Source organism: Triticum aestivum, chromosome 5A (genome assembly GCF_018294505.1).
Source record: "Triticum aestivum cultivar Chinese Spring chromosome 5A, IWGSC CS RefSeq v2.1, whole genome shotgun sequence".
Classification (NCBI taxonomy): Eukaryota; Viridiplantae; Streptophyta; class Magnoliopsida; order Poales; family Poaceae; genus Triticum; species Triticum aestivum.
This window is the reverse complement of record NC_057806.1, coordinates 33,739,167-33,749,886: the sequence shown is the minus strand read 5'-3', so window position 1 is coordinate 33,749,886 and position 10,720 is coordinate 33,739,167. Positions and strand designations below refer to the sequence as shown.

General features: G+C 44.8%; 1 long non-coding RNA gene across 1 annotated transcript; it reads right to left on the bottom strand.

Annotated features, from left to right (window-relative positions):
* Positions 1–4,761: 4,761 nt before the first annotated feature.
* Positions 4,762–7,113, bottom strand: LOC123106442 (uncharacterized). The gene is made up of 3 exons (XR_006451343.1): positions 6,568–7,113; positions 6,392–6,472; positions 4,762–5,103 (listed from the first exon to the last, which is right to left on the bottom strand). It is a non-coding gene; the product is annotated as an uncharacterized lncRNA (long non-coding RNA).
* Between the last annotated feature and the right edge of the window lie 3,607 nt (positions 7,114–10,720).

Below are 10,720 nucleotides of genomic sequence, written 5' to 3'. Positions count from 1 at the left end.
GGTACTCCACAGAGGATACACATTTCATAATTAAATTCACCCAACTCTCTTGAAAACCCAATTTTAGCATAATTTCCTTTAAGAAACACCACTCCACTCGGTCGTATGCTTTGTGCATATCTAACTTGATGGCACACAAACCCTCTTTACCCGCCCTTTTCTTTTTAATTGTATGGAAACATTCATATGCCATCAAGATATTGTCTGTAATCAATCTTCCGGGCACAAAGGCACTCTGAGTTGGGCTAATAATATCTGATAGGATTATCTTTAGACGAGCAGCAATCATTTTTGAAATAACCTTATACACCACATTGCACAAGCTAATTGGTCTAAATTGGATTACCTTTTCAGGAAAGTTAATCTTTGGGATCATTACAATTGCAGTATCATTCCATCCAGTTGGTATAGAACAGGTATTTACCGCTTGGAGAACCTCTTCGATCAGGTCATCTCCCAACATAGACCAAAATCTTTTGTAAAAAACAGCATGGAGGCCGTCAGGACCTGGCGCTTTTAAATCACCAATGTCAAAAAGGGCCTTTCTAACCTCCTCGGCCGTATAGGGGGCGAGAAGAGCATCATTCATTTCATCGGTCACTTTTCGTTCAACAAGAGATAGAACCTCCAAATTAGGATGGGAAACTTCTGATGTGAAAAGGTTTGAGAAATACCCCATAATGTGATTCTTCATCTCTGTACCATGCACCCAAACACCATTATCATCAAGCAATTTTTTAATCTGATTTCTTTTCTTTCTGGCCGTTGCCGCATTATGAAAAAAGGAGGTGTTACGATCCCCATGCAAAAGCCAGTTTGCGCGACCACGTTGTAGCCAGTAAATCTCCTCTTGTTCTGACAGATTTTCAGTGAGGACAAGAATCTCCTTTTGTCGCGCTTGAGACTCCGCACACATGGGTCCCCTCCGCAGCCTTTCTAGTTCCTTTTTTAGTTTGTTAATTCTTTTTTTCGACCCCTTTAGAATATCGTGGTCCCAAATATGCAGATCCGCCTTCACCGCCCATGTACGCTCATCGAGAGACGGCCCAATGCCCATCATCTTTGCTTTATCCCACGCTGTACGTACAATTTCTACAACTGTCTCTTCTTTGAGCCATCGAGCTTCAAATTGTTTTGCTCGACCCCTTGGGCGATTAAACATATTCACATCAAAGTAATCTATATCTAGTATGAGGGGTCGATGATCAGAGTGTACGTGTTCTTCATTTATGATCGCAGCCTGAGGAAATTTATTCGCCCAGTCCACATTGCAAACTGCATGGTCAAGTCTCTCCCTAATTTCACCTCTCCTCCAGGTGAAGAGATCGCCAATACATCCCATATCCTCTAGACCGCACTCTTGCAAACAATTGCGAAAATCTCTCATCATCGTGTTAGGTCTGGCGTTACCGCCCTCCTTTTCAGAAGACAGTAAAATTTCATTAAAATCACCCAAGACTACCCAGGGGTGTTTTCCCTTACAATGTAAGTTTCGAATATCATCCCAAGACAAACTACGCTCACTCCAGCTCGGACGACCATAAAACCCCGTAAAACGCCATTGTACAATATCCTCATTCATAAATAAAATATCAATGAAATTATCCGAGACATAATTCAAAACAACTTTATTTATCTTATGGTAAAACAAAACAAGGCCACCGGCCCGACCATCGCTCTCCACTACAAACATCGAATCAACATTTAAAACACGACGCAGCTCATCGGCTTTACATTTATTCAAATGAGACTCTGAAAGAAAAATCACATCTGCCTTAGTACGTCCTTGGAGCTCCAAGAGCTCTCGAACTGTCGTGGGGGAGAGCATACCACGGCAGTTCCATCCTAGGATTTTCATTTGGCCCGGCGCCATCATCTCCAACCGACTCCCTCCTCTGCTCCATATGCGCCTCCTCCTCCTCTGTCTCCTTAGCTACATGTGTGAGTACCCCATCCCCATTCTTCATAGTTACCACTCTGCCCATACAGACTCGCTTGGAGGACACATTCACATCATCATACAGGATACGCTCATAGCTCTCCATCTCTTCCTCAAAAGAAAATTCTAGTTCACTACCTGTTGGTCTAGGGTGAGATGGGATTCTCCTCTTTTTACCTATAGTTACCTTACGGGCATTCTCTACCCTCTCAGAAACTCCCACACTTTTTCCTTTCCTCCCCTTCCTCTTTTGCTGGCCCTGCTTCTCATTTTTCACAGCCTTAAAAGTAAATGCCACATTATCATTTGTTGTCTCCTGAGCCGCCAGCCTAGCAGCAACAGCCCCTGTAAGAGCCTCCAGCACACCGGGCATGAATAATAGTCCATCATGTTTAGCACCAGTTGTAGCTGCACCCTGTGAAAAGTTGCCTCCACCCATCGGATGGATCCCCTGACCCTCCTGGCCAGTAGGACATCCACTGTGGCCAGCAGCAGCAGCCATCGCCTTGGTATGGCTGGGTTCTACTGGCCATATCAGCTCGTGGCCCTCCTGGCCCTGCAGCTCACCCGGATGGGTGCATCCCCGCACCGCCAGCCCTTGGCCCTCCTGGCCAAGTTTAGCAGGGGCAGCCAGAGCCATTTCCCGGTCCGCCTGACCGGGAGCAGCAGCAAATAGAGCCGGCGGAGCCACATGAACCCGGCCCTCCTGGCCGAGTGGGAGACCCTCCTGGTCATGCGATGCACTGCGACGAGAGTCCTCCAGGGACTTACGGCCCTGGGCTGAAGCAGCCAGCACACCCACCTGGTCCACCTGACCAAGTGACGCATCAGCCGGAGCATGCGCCAGGACCTCCTGAACCCGGCCCTCCTGGCCGGTGGTTGTCTTGGCGGAAGTGGCGGGCCCCTTATCAGAGACCGTGAGCCCACTCACGGCAGCGGCCACCTTGACGACGTCCATGGGCTTGGGGTTGTTGTTGTTGTTGGCGATGCTTGTAGTCGGATTCTTGTCGCTGCGTGAGTAGTTCCCGAAGAGGAGACCCCTCCTGCTAGCACCTTGGCTCTTCCAGTAGGGCTCAACACTCAGATTTCTAGGGAAGCAAACTACTCTCTTCTCACTTGGGATTTTACAAAATCTCTCAGAAGTATGACCCACAATCCCACAACACTCACAGTACAAAGGAAGCTTCGCATATTTTACATTGAATTTAAGTATCTTAGAACTACCTAAGGGGGTAAACTCTACAGAAGTCTTCAAAGGTTCATGCAGTAGGAGCTTCACACGCACACACAAATATTTTTCAATGATCACATGGTTGCGGTGCGATACCTCCAGCACCTCTCCCAATTGATCCTCTAGAGACCACCCTATACTTTCTGTCATAAGCACGAACGGAAGATCTCGTACCTGGACCCATATGGTCATGACGCCAAGGTCTACCTCCGCCGGGTCGCCCTTGCCGTCGAACTCGGCGAAGATCAGCCCATCCCGCTTGAAGTGCCATGGCTGCGCCTGAAGCACAAACCGACGGTCACTTTCAGCGGCGAAGTTGAGGATGAACCTCCCATCGTCGCTGGCCACCTCTTGGAGGGTGGTCACCCCTTGGTTCTTCCAAGCCGTGTTTCGGAGATCATCGAGGATGGCCCTTGGGTTGACCTGGAAAGGAGAGAGGAGGCGTCCAACCACGAGGAAACCACCAATGGCCTTGCGGGCTGCCTCCATGTCGACGACCAGAGGACGACTCCCCGACATCTTCATCCCCAACTGATTATGCATTGCTATATGGAGAGAGGAACCAGAGGCATCCACAGCATTTGTCACCCCCCTCGAACCCTCTCCATTAGCTGGTTTCTTCCCCAAAACATCAGTCACCTTCCCTCCCTGACTCGCCATGACACACTCCCCTCGGTTGTGGCAAAATTTAGAAAGAAAGGAAAAGATAACCACTAGGGATCAGACTACTGATCCCTAGCTATCCATCAGACCAGCCCACTGCCGTACGATTGGAGTTGATTTAAGCGTCCGATCTAATTGACTTGGTGGACGTGGGCCTTTGGTAGTTAAGAGGGCTTTGGTAGTTTCCATCCATCGGCGCTAGCTCTTTAACTGCTAAAAGAAAACTGCTCCATGAAGCACGCACGGCATGTACTTTCCATGCACCAGCTTCCATATCTAAACAATTTCCATGATGCTTGCCATTGATTTCCCTCAATAAACCATTGATATTTCTTTGATTTACTACAGCCGTGCTTCATATGTTTCCAATAAACCATGCTTCATATGTTTCCCACAAACCATGCTTCATATGTTTATTTCCATCATACGGAAGTCATGCTTCCAACACTACAGCCGTGCTTCATAATCAGTAGCAAATCACAGCACTATCAGGTGGCGTGCTTCCTTCATTTTTTATATAAAATGCTTCCATGCATTATGATTCCAATTCTTTGATTTACTAGCAATTCAGTTGCTTTGTACAAAAATTAATAAATCTGCATAACTTAGTATTGTATTGTTTCGGCTCCAACAAAATCAACGGATCATATATCCATGATTTTTTTAGTACTTCCATCATTTAAGTTAGACATGGTTCCAATTTTGTGTTTCAGAGAGGCTATATATCACAAGTTCACAACTGATTCAAATTCTCGTCCAGTAGCAATATTTAACTGTTCATCACATATGCTTCCATGATTTGAATTATTGTTTCAACCATTGCCATTGTATGCTTCTTTTTCAATTTTCGTATATACTATTCGAAGTTGCTTGCTTCCAACAGAATTTTACAAAGCTTCATAGAATATCATTCAGTGCTTCGTCAACATAGAAAAAGAACAAAACATGCACCCTTTAGTTTCATTGCCTGCTTCAGTAGTAGCACCGACGCATATGCACATATTCATGTTAGCTGATTCCTGATTGTATCAATATTGTCCAATATTGTTTTAGTACTCGAGTAGCATTGTGGCATAGCTGCTGATGGGAGAGGGGGATGCTGTTGTTGTCGGTCGACGTCCTCGCCATTGCCGGCGCCACCCCTATCAGCCATCTCGTTGTCGGCGTCTCCGTCTACACACTAACCCTCGATAGCTGCAGAGAAGCCCTTGGTGAAGCGAAGGTCACCACTGCACTGTTGCTCATGACATTGTGCAACAAATATTGCTTCCTACATAGAGAGAGTATGCATCAAACATTGCTTCCAAAGATGTCAGAATTTGCACCAGAAGGAAATAAGAAGCACATTGTAGTGATGGCAGAATATCTTAGCATTACTATTGAAGCATTACAGGAGTACGCACTAGCAATGTACTCCCTCCATCCCATAATATAAGAGCGCTTTTGATACTACACTAGTGTAAAAAACGATCTCATATTACGTGACAGAGTGAGTACCAAAGAAGCATTATAGGAGCAAAGTTAGGAAGCACATGCTCACGTGATGGAAGCATTATTTACAGGCAATAGAAACATTTTCTCATGCTGATGAACTATTTTCCCTTGCACGGAAACAATCACGACAAATAGAATATGACAGACAACAGGGAAGGGGAGATGACACAAGCGAGGCAGTGAGATAGCGAGTCCACGTGATCATCGATGGAGTGTGCTGAAATGCGCTCTCGGTCGAGCAGGGACAGGACCGCAGCGATGGCCACGACACAATAGCGGTCGGCAGTGGCGGAGCCAGGAAAAATTAGGAGCCGGGGCGGACTTCCATTTTTTTTTGTGGGTAGGACTTCCAGTTAACTAAAAAGGCAGAGAGTTGCAATCGAATAATATGAATTACAAAGGAGCTCCTAGCTGCTCGACACTGCTCCACAAATATTAAATTTAAAGAATACAAAAAAATATATGGAATTTAAGGATATCAAACCTGCATGCCAATCTATTCACGCGTAAAGGTTCGTGAGAGAAAAATCAGGAAACGTATCCGTGGTGAAGGAAATGCAGTCCAAATTAAAATCCATCCAAGCAGTTTTTTTTTCTATACATAGGACTTTTTTGTCTTTTTTGGCATGGATACATTTCCTGGTATTTTTCACGGAATTTCACACGAAAATAGATTGTACAACCAAGTTTGATATTCAAAAATATCATTATTTTTTTCCAAATTTCTCGGTATTTTTTTATGCTTAATGTTCATATAGGGGGTGAACCACCCCGGTGCTACAAATCATCTTCCTCGAATATTTGGTACATATTATGTAACTATAAGCATTAAACTAGAGAACCATAGATTTCAATCGGAATAAGCTCACTATTGTTGGCAACATAAATTAAGGTTGGTTCCGCCTATACAACACTTGAATTCTCAATACTTGATTTACGAATAAAAACTTTCTCATTTGAAATCATAATTAATATGGATCGGAGGATTAAGATTAAAATTCAATGATTTGGAATAACAGAACGAACTAACAATGATTAGGTTAGAGGAATCGAGAAAAAAATACCTAGCAAAGCGGAGAGATGGATTTTTCTTCAATGAGCCTGCTTGGAACGATCAATGATGGAATTCCCAATCGCCTACATTACTGGAATTTACGAACATAAAAAAAACAAATCCGAGGAGTGGAATCTGATGCTACAAATTGCAGCGCATCAATCCTGGCTAAGCACGATCAGTCACCTGGAAAATCGAAGCATCAATCTCTGAGCAGGAATGGTTGGTAGGAGGCACCGTTGGCTGCCGGTTTGCCGCCTTTGCTGGGAGGCGCTGCGCCAGTTCGCGACGATTGCCTCTGCAAAACTGCTACTGCAGGGCGGCTCGAGCCGTCGCAATAGATCTAGGTGGAGGCGACGACCATGAACCGTGGAGACGTGGTTTGCCTAGCGACTTGTTGCGCTGCCAGCTACTGAGGCCTTGAGACGTGCAGCCTTTTGGGCCTAGGATTAGGAAGTTTACTAGATGGGCTTAAAAGTAGACCCAGCTAATTAGCCACCAAGCAAGGCCTACGGACTATTTGCCCGGGCAGATCACGGTAACCCAGCTTCGATTAGACGTCAGCTTGCCGGTGAGCCCGGGCAGCTGCCCCGGGTCGCCGGGTACTGACTCCGCCACTGGCGGTCGGCGACGAGGGAGGCAAAGTGTGTGTTGTAGCCGCGGTAGCATCAACGGACGAGGATGGCGGAGCATGAGTATTACTTTTATGTCCAACACTCCAACTTAAGTTCCATTTCAAAAGAGAAAGGGCAGACCAAGCAAGCAATAGAGAAAGATGAAAGGGCAGACCTCGGCGAAGTTCACTGTGCGACGGTGTGCGGGTAGGCTGGCGTGAGTTCCATCTTCTCCTGGTGGAACATGATACCATGGGCGTAGGTGGTGAGGTTTCCACCGGAGCAGGATGGGTCGGAGGCGAGGCCGCTCACGAACCGGGCAACGTCGTCGGCGGATGAGACGCCAAGCAGGGCGGAGCTCTTCCAAGGTTTTGCCGCGTGCTCCGACGACCACCAGGCCGACCGTCGAGTAGATGGACAACGGCGAGGAGAGCAGGAGGCAGCTGCGTGCGAGGCGAGATGGAGGACATTGGGTCGGTGGTGGCTGCGACTGGAATCAGGAGAGATTAGAGGAGATATTAGGGAGACGTTTACGCGCGTGGGCTGCGGCCAGTTTGTTCCTGCCGATGTTTTTTTTTCAAAAGAAGCACAACTGTGAGACGTTAGATTTGAACTGAATCGACGGTGTTGGACTGGTCTAGCGCTCGACTTTTTATGGTACTATAGATAGATAGTGTTTCCCAAAAGATGGGCACTTGCGTATATTATGTGGTCCAGACTTTCTGCCCATAATACACAAAAGAGTTAATGTTAGGGCATGTACAATGGTTGATAAGATAGTTTAATCTTAAGTTTTGCATGTAATTTAGAGATGATAAAAAAGAGAGTCTACAATGGGTCATCTCTTAGCCTTATCTTCAATAACTAGCAATTTCTAAAAACGTGGTGAGACACATTGTGCTAAGAGATCATCTCTTGTCTTCTCTTAAATAAGAGAAGACAAGTCTTTTCTTATGAGTTTTCTCTCCTCCATCTCATCATTTATCCTACGTGACACTTCTAAGATAGCATCATTATACATGCCCTTAATCATGAGAGAGTTGCTAGATTAGATGGGTCCATACAAGTGCATGCACGCACAAAGCCAGAAAGGAATTGTTTGTTTACTAACCGATTTCCGTGCATGCGTTTGGAGAAATAACAGGACGTGAAGAACATGGAGAATTAAAAAGAAAGAGACTACAACATGCGCCAGATTTGTTAGCTGTGTTTCACGGGATATACAAACTACCGATCTGCATGTCCTAGAAAATAGGAAGGGAAGGAGTCTGCGTGTACATGCAGATATCAATCGGCCAGCTGTGTACGTTTGGAAAAAGAAAACAAAAATAGAAGATCATAACAATTACAGCAAAGAAATCGGCTGCGCCACAAGTCACGCAAGGGTAGGTAAATCATGCACGTAATACGGCATGCGTGCCTTGTTTAGGCCGAACTCATTAGAGTCAGTTTGTATCTAGCTATATATAGTTTTGGCCGTCCAGACTTTACTAGTAAACGTGCATGTGCAACGCACGTATCATAATATAACTCTTATAAAAATATTTATTTTGAATATAGTTTCTTTTTTAGCAAGTAACTTTTATCGAAGCATTTAAATGCGTCATATACCAAACAATATGATCACACATGTAACATACAATTTGTGGGCTCTGTGTTGTTTGCATCATTTTTCAAGTCTCAATTTCTTAAATTATCATAATTCAAGTCCACTAAAATGACAACTAGCTTTGTTCTACAATCTGTTGTATGAGCTAATAAAGTAGTAACCAGAGTTAGTTTTGAAAATAGTGGTACAACATAGGACAAGTATAATGATACGCGGCGAAAAATACCTGTGTAGGAGTGTCAGAAAAAATATCTCATGTGAAGTACTTCATAAAATTTAACATCCATAGACCACAAGATAACTTGTATGATTACAGAACTTTTATAAAAAGAGTAACAACTTTTATAGAGATTCATATAATAAATTTTAAAATCATCAAACAAAAATGACCGTAACCAGCCCTGATGATTTTTAGAAGATAAAAAAGATGGCAGGCATGCAGGCGAATCGGATAAAAAGAATGGGTCTTTTTAGAAGATTTTTTTTTGTATTTGGACAAGCCGCACAGTCATAATCTCTCTCTGGTCACTGCCTAATTTTATTGAAAAAAACATTACCTATCCTCCCAACTGCTCCCTCAGTCCCTCACATTTCTCGCCCCGTTCCCCATTCTCCCATGGTGGCCACACCCTCACTCCACAGTCGGCGCCGGCGCTCCCTGGTCTGGCCGCTACTCACCTTCGTCACCACCGTCGGTGCTTCCTGGTCAGGCCGCGGTTCCCCTTCGCAGTCGCTGCTCTTCCTCCCCTTCATGTCGAATTGCTCGTGGAAGTGGCCGAGGAGGCCCTCGAGCTCGGCATGCTCGCGCCAGCGATAGGCGCCGCCGGAGGTTGACGCGGAGGTGTGGCACTCGCTCGCTCCTGCTCTACCCTGCACCTTCTCCGAATCCGTTCGCCGAAGTGCTCGAGAAGGCGTTCGAGGTCGGCATGCTAGCCGACGACGCCGGGCCCCTCCCTCCTTCGGATGCCCTCGCCGTCGCCGCCATGAGCCTCTCCACCCTCTCCCGTGAGGTCGTTCGGGTCCAGGTAAGTCCCTCTCTCTAACTCCGCCACCTGCTCCGAAATCACCATGAATGTTCCCAAGACCGTGTATAATTGTTCTGTTATAGGGCTTTTTTAGAAAAGCTGATTTAACTGAGTATTATTCTGCTCTAGATTGCTACACCTGCTGGTTGTGAGTGGATCCAAGAGTTAACTTGATACAGTATCCTTTCAAAAGATGATAGATTATCTTCATGAAAGAAAGGAAGTTGGAAAATTATTATTGAAGAGGAATTCAGTGTCATGGGTTTCTCAAGAGCTAAAATGGAACAAGAAGTGCAAAACTGGCAATTCTTTTTGTAATACTATTAAGCTCGTCATGGTGGTTACCATGAATGAGTGTCTGGTTTAATCTTTAGAAAGTGAGTTTTCTGTTACAATGTTCCCTTTCAAGACTGTTATATGATAAATCATCCGCTTAGTTGGTGGCTATGTTGATGATAAGGCCCTTAATGGTTCAGATTTCCCGAGGGAGGAGAAGGAGGTGCCGACTGGGGATGGGAGCAACAAGTATAATTCAAAGAGTATGTTTCGAATCTGAGTTGCATTGCACAGTATTTTTATTGCTCTAAGAAATCCATGGAGTTGTATATGGAACATTCCTTCATGTGATAGGCATATTTGTTTACTAAATCAAACTACGTAGTTCCAACAAACAGACATTCAAATGCACCATTTTACACTCTGAAAGTAGGAAGTTCAACTTCTTTAGTGTTTAGAATGGATCAGGTGTACTTCAGATGTTTTCAGTTTTAAATAATTATGCACATTCTCACTCATCATGTGTGCAAAAAGTGGGTTTATACAGATTTATACAATTCATTATAACATCCTGGAGCTGAAACTAATTCGATTAATTTGGTCGTTCTCTGATGTGTGCTCACATTAATACCATTGGCAGCTTTGTAATTCGCTAAGCTAAATTCAATATTTCTGGTGTTCTGCGACAACTCAAGTCACCTTCATAATTTCTGGAAGCCAACTTTTTTTACACCAGGCCAAGGAGATGGAGTGCATGATTCAGTCAGTTACAAAATTGCAGTAGCCAAAACACTAACCATTTTCTAGATAGAAAA